The following is a 17,055-nucleotide window of genomic DNA, read 5'->3' as shown; positions in this document are numbered from 1 at the left end:
CCTCCATTAAATAAACTAAAGGAAGAAGAACTTAATTCTAATATATAAAAATGCTTTATGAACTCCATAGGCAGGGACTTAGCTGGATCGCTGCTGTCAGAGCTCGGAAATGTGAAACACACAGGACATAAGTTTTCATCTCTTCATTTCCCACATGGAGAGAACATGTTTCCCTTGCTTACTCCCTGCAGGGAAACATCTGTCTCTTCTCTCCATCCACATCATTTTGAAAGATGTTTATCCCACAGCTCCTCGGGTTACTGATTATTTACTTACTGTCCTTCCAGACCAAGCTCAACCTTTCTTCTCTTCTCAATGGGGTTGGCACTAGAGCTTGAGAAATAAATCTATCAGTCTTGCAGCCTTAAACTAGAGTTTCAGTCAGATTTTCAGTCGGATTTTTTTTAAATTTATTTTAGGGATAGAAAAAGGAAGAAGATAGGCAACTTGAGTTTTATGTTTAGTTTCTGTCATGTTTTTCTGATTTCTTTCCTTTAGAATGCATCATCATGAATGCACCTCTCAGGTGCTACATGACCCACTACTCTACCACAATGCAAATGCTACATAGCATTTTCAGCAGCCCTTGAGCCCATTGTTCCAGCCGAACAAAGTATTCACTCCAATATGTTGGTGGCAGGCTCAGGGGGAACTAATTCTCCCAGGAAGGGGTTCCCCACTAGTTATCAATACACCAGCCAGCTCATTTAGAAAGAACTCATCTGGTGTTCATTGTTGATATCCATCTTACCACTAGGATATATTTTCATGCTTCCAAATCTGAATCTGTTATATCAAACCACATCTATTGAAAACTACTACACATATTTTTCACACTTTGTGTTTACCCTGAAAAATACCATAGTCCTATGAAACCATCACTGTAATTCCTTCAATTCCAATTTGAGATCTAGATAGGCAAATATTAAATTGCGTTATGTTAGGTAAAAATTATGGTTAAGATAAATTGCAATAAAGAGAATATTTTATGTTAATTTTAAAACACATACCAGAATTTTTCAATATCCTGATAATGTTTTCAGAGAAATCATTTTCAAAGAAGGAAAAGTAAAGAAACGATGGGATTTCAAGTATTTTATTAATAAAGTAATTTATGCTCAAATTTCTCTTTTTGTTGCCTTACAAATTATGTATCGAAAATTAGTTTCTTTTTTTCTATTCAATTGGATAAATTATTACAGTATTTACTTCTAATATGCTTTGCTATATGTATTAATTCATTTCCCTCTGCCATCATCACTAAGTTTAGAATGTTTTAGTAGCTATTTCAGCTGTCACAGAATTGTGCTGCTGTCTTGTTCTTATGTAGATTAACTGCTGTGTTATACATGTCCTTCTTCATATTAACATTAAGGAAAACGTCTCTGAGAGAATTTCTGAATGAGTAACTTCTTGCATTCCCTCCACATTTCCTGGTGAACTCACTGCTGTGAGAATTCATCCTCAGATCCTCACAGAAACTCTTCATCCTGGTGTCTACAATGACCTTTCTGTTATTAACCTCAGATCACATCTTATTTGACCTACCCATGTCCTATGTACACTCAATCCTACTTAATCATTTCGCTTTTCTTTATGTGTCATCTTTGTCTCTTTGACATCTAAATGCTGAGATGCCCCAGAATTTAGTCCTTGGACATTTTTCTGCCTTTGTACTCAATTTGCAACCTCATCCATTCTCTTTACTTTAAATAGGCTGGCAAGTCCCAAGTCTCCATCTTCAGCCTCAGAACTCACTACAGAATTTATTACTTATATAACTGAATTTTGACATCTCCACTTGAATGTTTAACAGGCATAGAGAATTCATTAAAGTTACAGAAAGTCTTGCAGCAAAGTGAATATTGAAAGCTTTGCAAGAAGTTTTTTTCATTATTTTCATATCCCTTATTCTATTCCCACCATTATTTCAATAAATATAACCACGTTATTCAATAGCCAGTCTGAAATCATCACATTTATGTCATCCTCTCTTTTTTTGTTTTTCACCAAAATAGCTGATATGAACAATTTCTGTTGATTCTATTATCAAAGTATGTACAGGAACCTACTCATTGGAACAACTTTAGTTTCATTACTGACACTCAAGTCAATCATAGAGTCAGCAGGGCAAATGCAGTATCCAATGCATCTCTGTAGCTTAGTCTTTCATACTCAGGCTCATATAAGAAAAAATATACCAACTACCATTTTTATTCAATTATACTTCCCCTACTATATGTTTTTTAAAAATTAGCACAAATGTTGTGTATGATGTATGTTTATGAAACAGTATTATTTTTATCAGTTATGTGTAAGAATGATGAACTACAGAGAATCTAGGTCAATGCATCCAGATGTCACACCAGATTAGTCTTAAGAATTGAGGGGCTCAAAGCAGGGAGTAACTCCACAGAAAGACCATCAGAGAGAAACTCGACTACCCGTCAGAGAACGTACATGCGCTGCACCTAGCCCCCACCCCTTCACATATATGTTGCAGATATGTAGCTCACCCTTCACATGTGTCCCCCAGCAATGGGAGTGGGGACTATCCTTAAAGGTTTGCCTGTCTGTGGAATCTTTTCCCCAAACGGCTTGCCTCATCTGGCCTCAGGGGAAGAAAGTGTGCTGTAGTGATGGACAGAGTAGGAAAGAGGGATACAAAGCGGGGTCCTGGACCCTCTCAAAGGTGAAGGAGGTGGGGTTGAGGTGAGCAGCTGTGGAAACGAGCAACCAGGAGGAGGGGAGTGATCAGGATGTCAAGTGAATACATTAAGAAAATAGATTGCATAAAATAATTGTCAATAAATGAGTGTTTTTTTAAGAATAGATATAGCCTAAACTATTTGGCAGGTCAATCTCTTATATTTGCTATATTTAATAAAAATATTTTGTTCATATAAAATGTACATTATGTTGAACACTTTCTTCAAGCCTTTGAGTACATTCCAAAGTTTACTCAGTTTCAAGACAGAAAATCCCAAAAGACAATTTCAAAGTAGGTCCTAAACCAACTTCTGTTCCTATGACCCCAGGTCCCATTGCTTACCACATTCCCTGAGCCTCACCTCTTTAACCCCTTTGCTGTACTTGAAATACTTTGGCTTTCTTGTTGGTAATTTTTCTAATGGGCATTTCCTTTTTCAAGTGGCTCATAAATTCCATATTTACCTGAATCATCTTCCCAGGGAAGTCTCCAGTCATCTAAAGTTCTCTACCTGGAATTTTCGGACCTTCTTTACATATTTCTCTAACACATCACATTTCACACAGTTGTTATTCTTCATTTCCCACATTTCCTTATGCTGCACCACTTTTCAGAATACAGTATTAGTAAATAAAGTTTTGATTAGTTAAAAAAAATTGTAACTTCCTTATGGATATAAAACTGCTACACAAGTCGTCAAGTAAAAGCTAGAAAAGTAAAAACATGAAATTGTAATTTTCAAACTCTCAGCTCTCATTTGAAATATTAAACATTACACTGAGTAAATAGAGATTCCCATGTTTAGGTTCCATGTTTCCAACTTCTGAAAGATTCATTGGACTCAAGAATTTTCAGTGTATTTTATTAGCATTGAACACAAAATACTGTCTAAACATTTATGGTGTGGAGACAAATTTAGAAGCATAAGGATTGCACAGAAAAGAAAAACAAACATCTATGGCTGTATCTTCCAGGAGATAGAGTCAAAGTGCAAACCCTACACCTACTTCATGAATGCAGCAATGACTACTACTAATAAAATATTATTCACTATACAACAATGACCTAATGGTAGGATTTGTATGCTCAGAAAGAATCCAAAGCAAAACCTCCAACATGTCTTCATTTATAGTCTGAGTATGAATTGCTTTCGTTTCTTTGTTTTTTATTTTTCACGTATTGGCATTGAGTCAGGATTTATATTTTATTAAAATAGAAGAAAAAGAAGTGCCTGTATAAAAGTAAAGAATGATATGAATAAAATATTGTATGTACATAAGTGACTCAGAGGTGATACTTTGAGTGCTAAGAAACAAAGAGGTACAGAGTCTGTTGCTTTGCAACTGAGTCTATACCTTATTTTCTTATCAGACCAAGTTCGGCAGTTCTAAATTTTTATGGTTTTTATTTATTTATATCTCAATGTTGCCTGCTTCCTGATTGCCCCTTGCAGAGTTCTTTTCCCCAATCCCTCTCCCATTCACTTCTGAGAGGGCACCCCCCTCGGTATTCCCTACCCTGTGGCACCCCTTCTCTACAGGATTAGGCATATCCTCCCCCATTGAGGGCAGACTTCTCTTACATATGTGCCAGGGGCCTTGGACTAGTCCATATAAGCTCTTTGGTTGGTGACTCAGCCCTTGGAAGCTCCCTGGGGTCTAGGATAGTTGATCTTCCTATTGGGTTGCCATCCTCTTCAGTTCCTTCAATTCTCTCCCAAACTCTTCCATAGATGTTCCTGACCTCTGTCCAATGTTTGGCTGTGAGTGTTTGCATCTTTCTCAGTCAGCATCTAGTAGAGCCTCTCAGAGGACCGGCATGCTAGAGTCCTGTCTGCAAGCACTACATAACATCATTAATAATGTCAGGGATAGTTGCATACCGATGGGATGGATCGCGAGATGGGCTGCTCACAGGTCAGCCACTCTTTCAATCTTTTTTACATTTTTGTCCCTATAATTCTCTTTCACAGTAGCAATCTTTGGTTGAAATTTTTGTGGGTGGGTTGGTGTCCCCATCACTTCACTGAGGGTCTGGTCTGACAACTGGAGTTGGTTTCTTCAGGCTCCATCCCAGGTTTCTGGGACTTTCTAAAGGTTCCCCATACTCCAATCCATGGTAGCTGCATATTTCCATTCATTTTCCTGGCCCTCTGAGGCACTTTCCTGCCTGTTCCCATACGTAATTCTGCCCTCTTTTCGTGTTCCCTTCCCTCTCCCACCCAAATTCCTCCCTCCCTCTGCCATCCATGATTATTTTGTCCCATCCTTCTAAGTGAGATTGAAGCATCAAGACTTGAGTATTCTTCTTGTTTAAGTTGTTTGGATCTGTGAGGTGTAATATGGGTATTCTGAATCTTTGGCTAATATCTAATTATCAGTGAGTACAATCCTTGAATATCCTTTTAAATGGTCTGGTGTACCTCATCTGGATATTTTCTAGTTCCATCCACTTGCCTGAGACATTCCTGATGTCCTTATTTTTAACAGCTGAATAGTTTTCCACTGTGAAAATGAACCACATTTTCTATATCTTTTCTTTTTTTGGTTAACTGAGTGTATTTATAAAGTGAAAAGATTTGTCAAAATACCTTTCCCTGGAAAAATAAATAGAACAGACAATGGGTCTACCAAAGTTCACATTCACTCTGGCAGAGGTCAGTGTGGTACAGTTCGTGACAAGCACAAAGTGCCCTAATTCCCCCAGAACTGATTAGCTTCCAAGCTGTTAAAATAATTTTCTGAGATTTCATCATGTTGTTATTTGGCTCATTCTGCGTCATCTTCAGCCAAGGTCTGAGCACTTAAAATTCTCTGACTGATAGTTGGAAGTTTGGTCAGAAACATCTGGAACTTTGGTGGTGGAAGTCTTCTGTAAAACTTGCAGCAAATACTGAGGCTGTCCACAAACAGCCATTACATTTGTCAGGTAGACCACATACTTCTCTTACTCACCTTGTGCTAATAACTTTTCACCAAGATGTATCTATTCAAGGAAGGATTTCTAAACAGCTTCAGCATCTTTTAAATCAGATAACTCTCCTTAGCAAGCTTCTGTTTCTTTCTTCATTCTCGAAGCCTGTTCTTGAACTTGGGGTTATTCTGTCTTTTGCGGTCGAAGTAGATGCAGTATCCGCTGAAGAGGGCACTGCACATGCCTGCAGGGATGGCGCTGCTCCAGCCCATCACCTTCACTTGACTGGGGCATGTGCCAGGCCAAGGCAGCCCTCCTGGCAAGGGTTAGCTATGACGGATTGGAGCATAGCGGCTGCTAGCTGTTGTCTGTCTGCAGTCCTTCTATATCCATTCTTCAGATGAGGGACCTCTGCATTGCTTCCATTTCTAGCTATACCAGGTAAGGCTGCAATGAAGATAATGGAGCAAGTGTTCTATGGTAGAGCATTTTTGTGTATATGCACAAAAGCAGTACAAATGGGTCTTCAGGTAGAACAATTTCCAGTTTTCTGAAGAAGGGTCAAATTGATTTCCAGAGTGGTTATACCAGTTTGCAATCTCACCAGCAACAGAGGAGTGTTCCTTTCTCTCCACATCCTTTCCAGCTTGTGCTGTCACTTGAGTTTGTGATCTGAGTCATTCAAGGAACCTCACGGTGACTGGCAAGAAGACAGAGAAAAGAAAAGAGGGATATTTAGAATAGATGATCAGAAAAGGAAAAAAAGTGTGACCCCAATAGTATCAGAATCTTGAAAGGAGGTATCTGTGATTCCAAAAAAAGCATAAATAAAAAAATATATCTATAACTCTATACAAGTTAACAGCTAGCATATTTGTAGATATTTTCAAAGTGTCCCATTTTACAACAGTGCTTTGAAGCATCAACTACTCAACTAATAGGTAGGTTCTTGATACTGGCTGCCAGTTGTGCCTTGGATTTCCTAGGTCAATCACTCATGGTTCAGGAAGGGATTTCTTTAATACCGGAAAACCAACTTTAACTCAGTTTTTCTTTTTTTTCTTTTTCTTTTTCTTTCTTTCTTCTTTTTTTGGTTCTTTTTTTCGGAGCTGGGGACCAAACCCAGGGCCTTGCGCTTCCTAGGCAAGCGCTCTACCACTGAGCTAAATCCCCAACCCCAACTCAGTTTTTCTTATCATAGTCCTAGAATGTATGTTTTACACTCACTGATAAGTGAATGTTACCCCAAAAGCTTGGATTGCCTAAGAAAAAATTCACAGATCATATGAGGCCCAAGAAGAAGGAAGACTAAAATGTGGATACTTCATTCCTTGTAAGATAATGTCATGTGAATGACAGTGACATGTCATGTGATAATGTCATGTGAATGACAATGACAGGTGAAGTCAAGTACAAGATAGAACACGGACTGTCATTGCATGAGAACGAAGGGTGGGTGGGAGAAAGTTTTAGAGAGGGGAAGGAGATTGGAGCATAGGGGAAAGAAGTGGCCAAGAGAACATGGAGGCAGAGGTTAAGATTCCTCTCTGCATATTTATAGGTTGTTATGAATATTCTTAAGGGATGGATGTGTACAGGGCTTTGTGTATCTAGATGAGTAAACTGTTTGTTATGTAGGTGGGCAATTATATCTTATCAATTGGATCAGAAGTTATTGTGTTGTGTGTTCTTTCATGTGGTGATTTAAGTTCAAGAGAGTGTGTGGTGGCTAGAGATGCTAGCCAGCCACGAAATTGGAATGTGTATGTCTGGCAAGGCAGCGACCTGCCTTGGGGACTAGATGGGCAGCAATATTGTTGCGAGGCTCAGAGAGTAGTCATCAGCAGTGTAATATGGGATGGAACAAAGTAGGTTAGACACTTTGCTGACTGAGATGAAGATATCTAACAGATATCTTGGGGCACTAAGGTGCCTGACCTAGTGCGGGATAAAAGACAGCCATTATTTTAATTTTACAGCAATATTCCTTCTTAGAAGGGAGAACTAAATACTTATGGGAGGAGATGCATGGACAAACAGTGGAACAGGGACGAAAGAAAAAGTCCTACCTGGGGATCCATATGGTATCATATGCACTTACCAATCCCAGTCACTACTGCTGATGCCAAAAAGTGCTTGCTGACAGGAGCCAGATATGTCAGATGTGTCTCCTGAGAGGCTCTGCCAAAGCCCAACTGATACAGATGAGTATGGTTACAGTTAACCATTGAACTGAACAAGGAGACCCCAATGGAGGAGTTATAGAAAAGACTGAAGGAGTGGAAGGGGTTCATAACACCATAGGAAGAACAACAATATCAACCAACAGACCACACCAGAGCTCTTAGGGACTAAACTACCAACCAATGATTACACACGGAGGAACCCATGAGTCCAGCCACATATGTAGTAGAGGATGCCATTTCCCAGCATCAATAGAAGGAAGAGTCCTTGGTCCTGTAAGGGCTCATTTCCCCAATGTAGAGTAATGCCAGGGCATTCAGGTTGGAGTGGGGAGGTGGGTGAGGGTCAGAGCATTCTCACAGAAGCAGGGGAATAGAAGAAGGGGTTTGCGAGAGGGGGAAAGGGGGATAACATTTGAAATATAAATATGTAAAATATCCAAGAAAAATAAAATTAAAAAATTAAGCATAAATGTATTTTAAAAATAGCCATTACAACCATAGGATTTTGAAGTCACTATGATAGAAAAATATCATCAATGCATGGTAGTGGAGACATCTTTCAGATTCTCACAACATAAACAAATGTTATTCCCTTACCAGGTTTCTGCTCCATAAACCCCGTCCTCCCTCTCCCCGTTTCTATGAGGGTGCTACACACTCCCACCTACACACTCCTGCCTTAACGTCCTAGCATTCCTCTATACTGGGGCATTGAGCTTTCGCAGGACCAAGGGCCTCTCCTCCAATTGATGCCAGAGAAGGCCATCCTCTGCTACATATACAGCTGGAGCCATGAGTGCCTTCATGTTCTACAGGGCCTGGAAAGCCAGAAACTGGAAACTTGATGGCCTCAAGACCTAGGGTACAACCAAACATGGCAAAACAATAAAATGCCAATGAAATGATTCCGAATGATATTCTTTTGTACTCTGATTGGTGCCTAGCTTCATCACCATCAGAGGGTCTTCCTTCTCAAGGTGATGCGGGAAGATGCAAAGATCCATGGGAAAACATAAGGGCAGAAACACTGCTCTTAATTCTAAGGGCCTCCTGGAAGCGGTGCAATGGCCCAGTAGAGAGACTCCACCTTGAGGATTTCTAGGTGGAGCTTGGGGTAACCCCTAGGAAGAGAGAGAAAAAAGGTGATAGGAGTTTGAGGGTTTAAGGACAACAGAAGAACACAGCCTGTGGAACACAATCAACTGAGTAGGGGGCATAGGGGCTCACAGAGACTGAAGTAGAAGTCATGGAGCCTGTATGGGGCCACACTAGGTCCTCTCCATACATGCTGTGGTTGTTTAGCTGGTGCTTTTATGGGACTTTTAACAGTGGGGTAGGGAGTGTCTCTGATTATTGTCTGTTCTTGAGAACACATTCTTCCTCCTGGGTTGCCTCGTCCAGACTTGATATGAGAGTTTGTGCTTAGTTTCATTTAAGCTTGTTATGCTGTGTTCAGTTGATATTCCTGGGTAGCTTATTCTTCTCTGAGAGGAAATGGGAGGAGTGGATTAGGAGGGAGATGTGGAGGTGTAGGGGAATGGAACCTGAGGAAGCCGTGTCCAGAATGTATTGTAAGGAAGAAGAATAATTAAAAAGGAAAAAGGAACAACAGAAACAAAACCAAAACAGTCATCAGTCATCATTACACTGAAAATCTTGAAAAGTCATCTGCACTGTCATTTCTTCTTTAGTAAGCCAATATAATTAAAGTAGCTGTTATAAGTAAACGTGTTTAATGTTGAGGGACATTTACAGCCAGTATTTAAGTTTCCCTTACAGCTAACAGATGTGCAACCATGCCACCGTGGTATATTTTTCACTCCAAATAGTAATAAATTTAGTCCTTTCTCTCCATTTATCCACAAAATGAAGTAAAATGCTAAATTTTCTTGCTATTTCAACAGCAATGTGCTCTAGTTCCCATGAATATGTGTCATTGTTGAAGACTTCCAATCAATCAAAGACATGTAAATACATGGATATGTGTATATGTTACACTTCTGATGGCAAACTGGATTTTGCCTAGCTCACAGTATCTAGTTTCTCTAAAGATTTAGGAAAGCAGAGAAATTTAATTTCAAGGTCTAGCATAAAGATTCAAATGCTATATTTTATATAATGTGCGTGATACTTGACCATCATTGATTTATTGAGATAAGGTAAAGCATTTATTCCCCGGGTTTGCATGACACAAGTGTCTATTTTTTAGCTTATTTTTCATGGTATTAAAGGATTCAAAAATGTAAGACTTGGAGAGGTAACAAATTACATTCTTGATTTTGTTGAGATGACATATTTCTGACAGTTGTTGGTAATACAGTCTACAGATGTATTACCCAAAAGTTCAAAGAAAAATATCTGTAGCCAAGAGCTACAAGAGAAAATGCATTAACGTTCTATATAATCTATAGAAGACATTTTCTTCTGAATGATGCCCCTTTTACTATTTATTTTCTGAAAACAGGTAGCTTTGGAAATAGAAAAAATAGACAAAATATCAGAAAATTGGTCATTTGAAAAATCCTGCTTGAAAGCTTAAGTTTTAAAAGAAATAAGTACAAAATTAACATACACCCCAACTATTTAGGTGGAATCATTACCCTCTGTGATTATACTTTCAAGCATATTATTCAAGTTGGTCTTGGTATAGGATCCTTAAACCAAACATTCTTTATGATATTTGGAGTTGACTGATAAAAGGAAATGATCAGAAGAGAAGATGTTTGTGCTTCCATACGAGCTTTAAAATAGCACAATAAACAGGCTTTTAGCGAGGACTCTCAATCTACCCAGCGGACTTTGAAAGTGTTTCATCCCAGGCTCAACAATTTTAAGCCGTCCCAGGAAAATGTAGGTTTGACATTTAAAATGAATAGAATTTTTACAATTATATGCACACAACTTCTTCCCATCTCCTCTTTGCTGGTGATATTCAGTAAGAACAACGTAAGAGATCATTCTAAATAGTAGTCCCATTTTTGAAAGACATTTCATTTTTCTTACAGTCAGGAAAACTTCCAACTCATTTCTACATTCACAGCGAGCACCTGGATCCTTCTCCAAGATGATCTTATTTTTGGTAACTGATTGTGGGCATGATGAGGGCTTCATTACATTTCAGTGTGGTAATTATACTCATATATGTAACATTGAGAAGTAATATCTACTCTGAAATTTCTGAAATTGGCATTTAAGCACTTTTGGAGGTATAGTTTATGTTAAGAACTAAATGTCTCAGTTACCAAACATTTAAGCATTTTTAAGATGTCAAAGTAAATTACATACTTTGGTGAAGACTTTTGATTCATCAGCAGGAACATGATTTAAAAATTAACTTTAAAAGATTAACAGCACACAGACTTTTAAAGGTTTGGGAACATAGATGAATACTTCCTTTATTTTATCTGTTTAGTACTTCTCCAAGAAAATGTCAATTTAAAGACAAAAACTTCTTTCGTATATGATTGTGGGTAACATTAACTGTGTTTCCTGCTTTCAGGTTTGGACCATGTAGTACTTCTTTTATTCCATAGCTCTGAAAGGTCTGCTCCCAATTGAATTGGTTGCTAGTTTAGTATATTGTACATCTCGAGTAGATGTGTTCTTTACAATGGCAAGGGTGCTGTGTTGTTAAAAATAGACAAAACTGCTGAAATGACATCCACAACCTTTCACACAAAAGTTTTCATATCCATCTGTATATCTAGATTTTACCTGAGAAATTTTGTTAACACACACACACACACACACACACACACACACACGATTTACCAATAATGCATCATGTCATGTCATTTACTTCAAATTTATTCTTTGGTATACATATTATATTCTTATGCTTTTAGAAATAAAAGGCATTTTTATATTAACAAGGTTATTTTCCCATAATACTACTTAAATAATTGAAGGTTGACTAAATATCAGGCAAGGTAAGATGTCATTCCTCTTCAACATTCTTAAGAGTTGGTCTCAAAGCTTTTCATAAAGGTGGTACAAAATCACAGATGTATGCTTTAGGCTCATGTCAGAAATTGTTGAAAACTCTATCTTAATTCTGAACCCAGTCTACTTAATTGTGTCAAGTCATCAGCTCAATTTATATTTTTCAAAGTCAATCACAGCAACCTGATAAAAATCTAAAGATATTTTCATGCTGAAAATAGCAATAGAAAAATAATGAAAGCATTCGGTAATCTTTATGTCTCCATAGGAACAGAAAACTTTACAAATGTACCAAATTCACTACTGTTAACAGCCTATAGTAGCCTTGAACCAAAACTTCTATTTCTGGTAGGATTCAATGACATTACATGGCGTGACAGGACATAGAACGGTAAAGTGCACACACGCCTTTAGATGGCAGGCAGCAAAGTCTCATGATACAACTCAGGCAAATAGCCAAACAAACAAACAAACAAACAAGCACAGCAAAATAACCCACAACCAAACAGCCAAAACAAAGGAGAACCAAACCAAACACACAAAAAACCAAGCCAACAACAACCACTGAGATTTAGTACGCATTTGATTTTTAATTAGTTTGTGACTGTTGCACATTCGGGGTCTTTCATATTGCTAATTTTCACAACACCTTGCCTAGGATTGCAGCTCCCAGCAGGTTATCATGGTGAGGACAGTAGGCACTGACCATTGGAGACATGGCAAGGAGGAGTTTTCATGGAAAACCAATTGCAGTGCCCCAAAGTGTCTGGTAACTTGAAAATTAACAGATTTGTGTGTGCTCAATGTTTAAAAGAATAGGGGTTTAGTATAGACACAAAATTAATAGACAAAATTAGAACTTTAATTCATTTCATGTGACTTTCAAATTATAATTTTCTGAAATCTGAAACAAATTCCTCTGAAGGTAATTGTTTGTATTCTTGTAAGACAAATATAATCCAAAAACACACTAAGGTATAAATGTTGTGAGACTAAACATTTTTTAGAAGGCTTTGCCACTATGGCAATGTGGTGGAACCTAGATATTACTTTTCTCTTTTTTCTGGATAACTACCTATCATTCACAGTACCACATAGATGTCTGTCTTAGAAAAAGGAAAAATACTTTTAACCATTATGAATTTGTTCAAGGTTAGTACTAATTAACACTTAAGAATCAAATATTTTGATCGTGTGACCATATCTCTATACGGAAATTCTGCTTTTTCTAATATTGAAATATTGAAGTCATGTTTGGGAGGTTAAAAATGAAAGTCTCAGTATACCTGGTGTCGTGAAGGCCAGAGATGATGCTGAATCCCCTAGGACTTGAGTTGGGAAGATTGTGAGCTACCATGTGGGTGCTAAAAGTCAAATAGGGTCCTCTGCAGGAACAGCAAGTAATTTTATGTACTGAGCCATTTCTCCCAGAAGTATGATTTATAAAGTTGGTCATAAGCATACATAAATTGTGATATTTGAATTATACGGATAAGTTAATTGCTTCATTCTGAATGCTTGATTAAACACACTTATATGATATGTAGGTTGTATGCTTAAATAATAAAATATTTCAGGTATCATCTAGTTGAAATTTTAAAAAATAAAATTACTTTATATCATGAAATAAATTTGTGAATATAAATAAACATAAATTATACATTAAAAGTTTACTTTTTTGGCCATACATGTCTCAAAAATTACATTAATATAACAAATTTATAGATTACATATTCAAAACCAGACCTTCATCTTTGCATGGTAAGCACTATCAGATGTTTCTCCCTAACCTAGGATGTTTTGTTTTTGCCATTTGCATTTTTCCAAACAGAGTTTCTCCATCTAGCTCTGGCTGTCCTGTAACTGGCCTCAAGCTCAGACATTTATCTTTCTCGGCCTCCCAAATGCTGGGGTTGAAGTTGTATACCACCGCTATTCAGTTTTCGGTAAACATGTAAGTTTGGGTATGTTTATTATAATTTGCTGTTTTTATGTAGAAATTACAAGGTTCTTATTATAGAAACATTTTGTCCAGTAGGAAATTTCAGGTTTATGTAGAGTCTTTTGATTGTTCCCTCAAAATTATTCCATGCCTGGTTTTTAAAGGTAAAAAAGATTTCCTCTTATAACTGCATCTCAGAGATGGCTTTGCATGTTTAGAAAACATATTTGTTTAATTGATTTGTATCTGTACACAAAACATGATTCATAAGTCATACAGCCACATTTTGCATCTGTAGAAAAATACAGAGATAATTTAAAAACCTGTAGTAATTAATTACCGTGTAGCAATTAATTTGTGAAGAAAGAAAAGATCCCCACAAAGATTTAGAGGTATGATTTTTGTATCTGAAAGGACAAGTTTATATTTCTGATTCTAACAATCATAAATTTAATTCATTTTATATTTTTCTAAAGTGAATTTAATATATTTCACCCACTTTTCTGACATGATAGCTTGCTAGCGAATGTGCTTATTTGCTATTACAGGGAAGACATATTTTTCAGCATTTATTTTTATCTCTTTTAAATTCTTATCTTAATCCGTATTTTGTGTTCATGTAAATCACAAGGCCATGACAAACTGTATGGATAAGTCAAGGAAAAAAGCACAAAGTCAAAGGAGAATTGTTTTCCTCTGTTGCTGACTTTATCATGAGTTAGACCATGAATTAATTAATTTATCCTCTGAGGAACAGATAATGTTTAAAGCCTCAAACTTTTTGCTACATAGTGTATCAAAAATAAACACCTAAGCAACTTTCCTAGTGAGGAGGAATTTAATATGTCTCTAGGAACCAAATATTAACTTCCAAGTTCAACTTCATATTCTCTTACAGATAGTGCAAAATCCACAGGGAAACAGGGTAGAATCGTCAGTTCTTTTCAGTCTATAACTGCTAAGAGTTTTATGAAATGTAGCTTGTCATCATCACTACCTGTACAAAAGAAACTATCAGAAGCACTACTATAGAGGAACTGAAAACAAGCTTTGGAATAGAAATATTCCCTGAGCTAGAGACCTGGGCACAGCTTTATCCCAGCTATGGCATTTGGATTCAACCTAATTGAATTTAAGGTGTATATGGATTCTGAGACACAAATCATTACAAGATAATGGATGGTAATGAGAATCTTTAAATTTGGAGGAACAAGTTAAACTACACAATTGTCCAATATACATTGTAAGGAGCCTCAGAAGCTAATAACAGGAATTTTAGCTGATTCAGAGAGGGGTTCATTATGAGGAATAGAATGTTAATAAAAAATCATAAGAGGGCTCTTTGTTCTTCTCTTCTCTGCTTTTGCCCTCTTTCCTGTTCCTTCTCTCTCCATCCCCCACCCCTTCCCCCCACATGCCATGCCCATGGCCTGCCTTCTTTACTTCTCCCCTCTTCTACTCTACTTCTCTCATTAAACCTTTCCACGTGGAAAACAAAAAAAGAATCATAAGGGAAAAGGAATCCAGAAAGAGTATGTGGTGTGGAAAGGGTGTAAAAGTAAACAGATAGTCCAAAAGGGCAATGATTATAATAATAATAATAATAATAATAATAATAATAATAATAATGTGTTCAATGCCTTAAATAAAGATCATTTGTAGAAAGGATTCAACAGCCTTTGGATTACAGGTTATTTGGGAGAAAGTATTACCCATTAGTAAGTGTATTTAAAGCAATTTGTATTTATATGAATATGGTTTCACAAGCTAGTGAGAGTCTAAGAATTCCTTCTGAGTATTGACTTACATTTTACTGTATCACTTATTATTCACTAGCTATTCTACAAAGATGATTAATTTATTGAAACCAAACGGTCAAATTTTGAATTTTTTTCTTTCTTTGCCTTCTGTAGGCTATTGTAGTAACTGTTTCCTAAAAGTTTTTAATTAAAGCAAATTGTTAATTAGTAACATTCCATTCTGTGTGGTGGTTTTCTAACTCCAAATGGCTTTCTTTGGATTTGGATGAGTTGGGGAAATCCTTTACTATCTGATTCTATCAACTGCAAATTTTGTACTATGCTTTCTGATGGCAGATACTTAAAACAACAAAGAAGCAGGCACATCTGCAGGAATCAAGCAATTCTTATCTCCTTGGAAAAGAAGAAGCTAGCATTCAGATGAAGCTTATAATATTGGGATTTGATGGTACATGGTATCAGTGAAAAACCATCTTACTGCTGCAATGCACTCTTCTTAAATAAGAGAAACACAGTCTTCCTGGCCGTCGTTCTATGTGAGCTATAACAGTAAGAGTTTTAACCTACTTCATATTTTCTGAGTTAATTCATCTGCTTCTCTGCATTCTATCTCTGTGGTTGAAGCACATGGTTTCCTCTGATCTGACATTCTTTTACTTATTGAACCCTGCCATATCTAGCTCACAGGTCTAGTCATGTTTTCTGTTTGTTTAGACAATTAAAACCACTACTGACCACTAATGATTCAGATTGATTTAGCTTTTATTTATTAATCCTTCAAATTTTGGACACAATGGTATGCTTATAATGAGGTTTTCTTTTCAACCTGTCTTAGAGATAATTAGGCGCTTATTTTTGCTGAATAATGTTGGTGTGCATGTGTGTGTGTATATGTATGTGTCTGTGTGTGTATCTATGTAATAGACCATGTACATCTTGAAAAAGGAAATTAAGAATACTTTACTTGTCTATTTCATTAATAATGTAATAACTAGAACGAAATGTTTGCAAATGTTTTATTTTTATTGATTTATTTTATTTTTTAAGAAAGGAAGGTTTTATTTATCTCATAGTTCAAAGGATCATCTGAGACAGTTGGTTATAATATATTCACACAAATGTATATATGCTTGTGTTCAACTTGCTTCTTCTTCTTCATGCAATGCAAAATCTCAGCTGTTGGAATGGTGCCGCTGAGAGTAGACAAGTCTTCCTGCCTCTGTTAATCTAATAAAGATAATCCCTCACAAAGACGTTCAGATGTACATACTTAGGTGAGTCTAAATTGCAATCAAATTGACAATTACTATTAACTATCATAGGATCAACCAAAGGCAGTAAAATGTGTATGATGCTGACATTGAATTTTGGATCTACCATATTTATATAAATATGTCACAAATATTCTGAGTCTTATTGTCCTGCAGTTATAATTAAATAAGTCCCTGATATTAATAAAAGTACAAACTAAACAATGTTCCTCACAGTAACTACATACACACAAATATATACTGTCCACATATATGCATACATGTAAATATTATAAACATTTGAATTAATTTATATATAACAAACATAGATTTACTATCATTATTTCAGTTT

The 17,055-nt window shown here is 36.7% G+C and overlaps 1 pseudogene; it reads right to left on the bottom strand.

Annotated features, from left to right (window-relative positions):
* Positions 1 to 5,478: 5,478 nt before the first annotated feature.
* Positions 5,479 to 5,895, bottom strand: LOC103693955 (mitochondrial import receptor subunit TOM20 homolog pseudogene; annotated as a pseudogene).
* Positions 5,896 to 17,055: the final 11,160 nt, after the last annotated feature.

The sequence above is a fragment of the Rattus norvegicus genome, chromosome 16 (assembly GCF_036323735.1).
Source record: "Rattus norvegicus strain BN/NHsdMcwi chromosome 16, GRCr8, whole genome shotgun sequence".
Classification (NCBI taxonomy): Eukaryota; Metazoa; Chordata; class Mammalia; order Rodentia; family Muridae; genus Rattus; species Rattus norvegicus.
The sequence above is the reverse complement of the archived record's forward strand: the minus strand, read 5'-3'. Positions and strand labels throughout refer to the sequence as shown.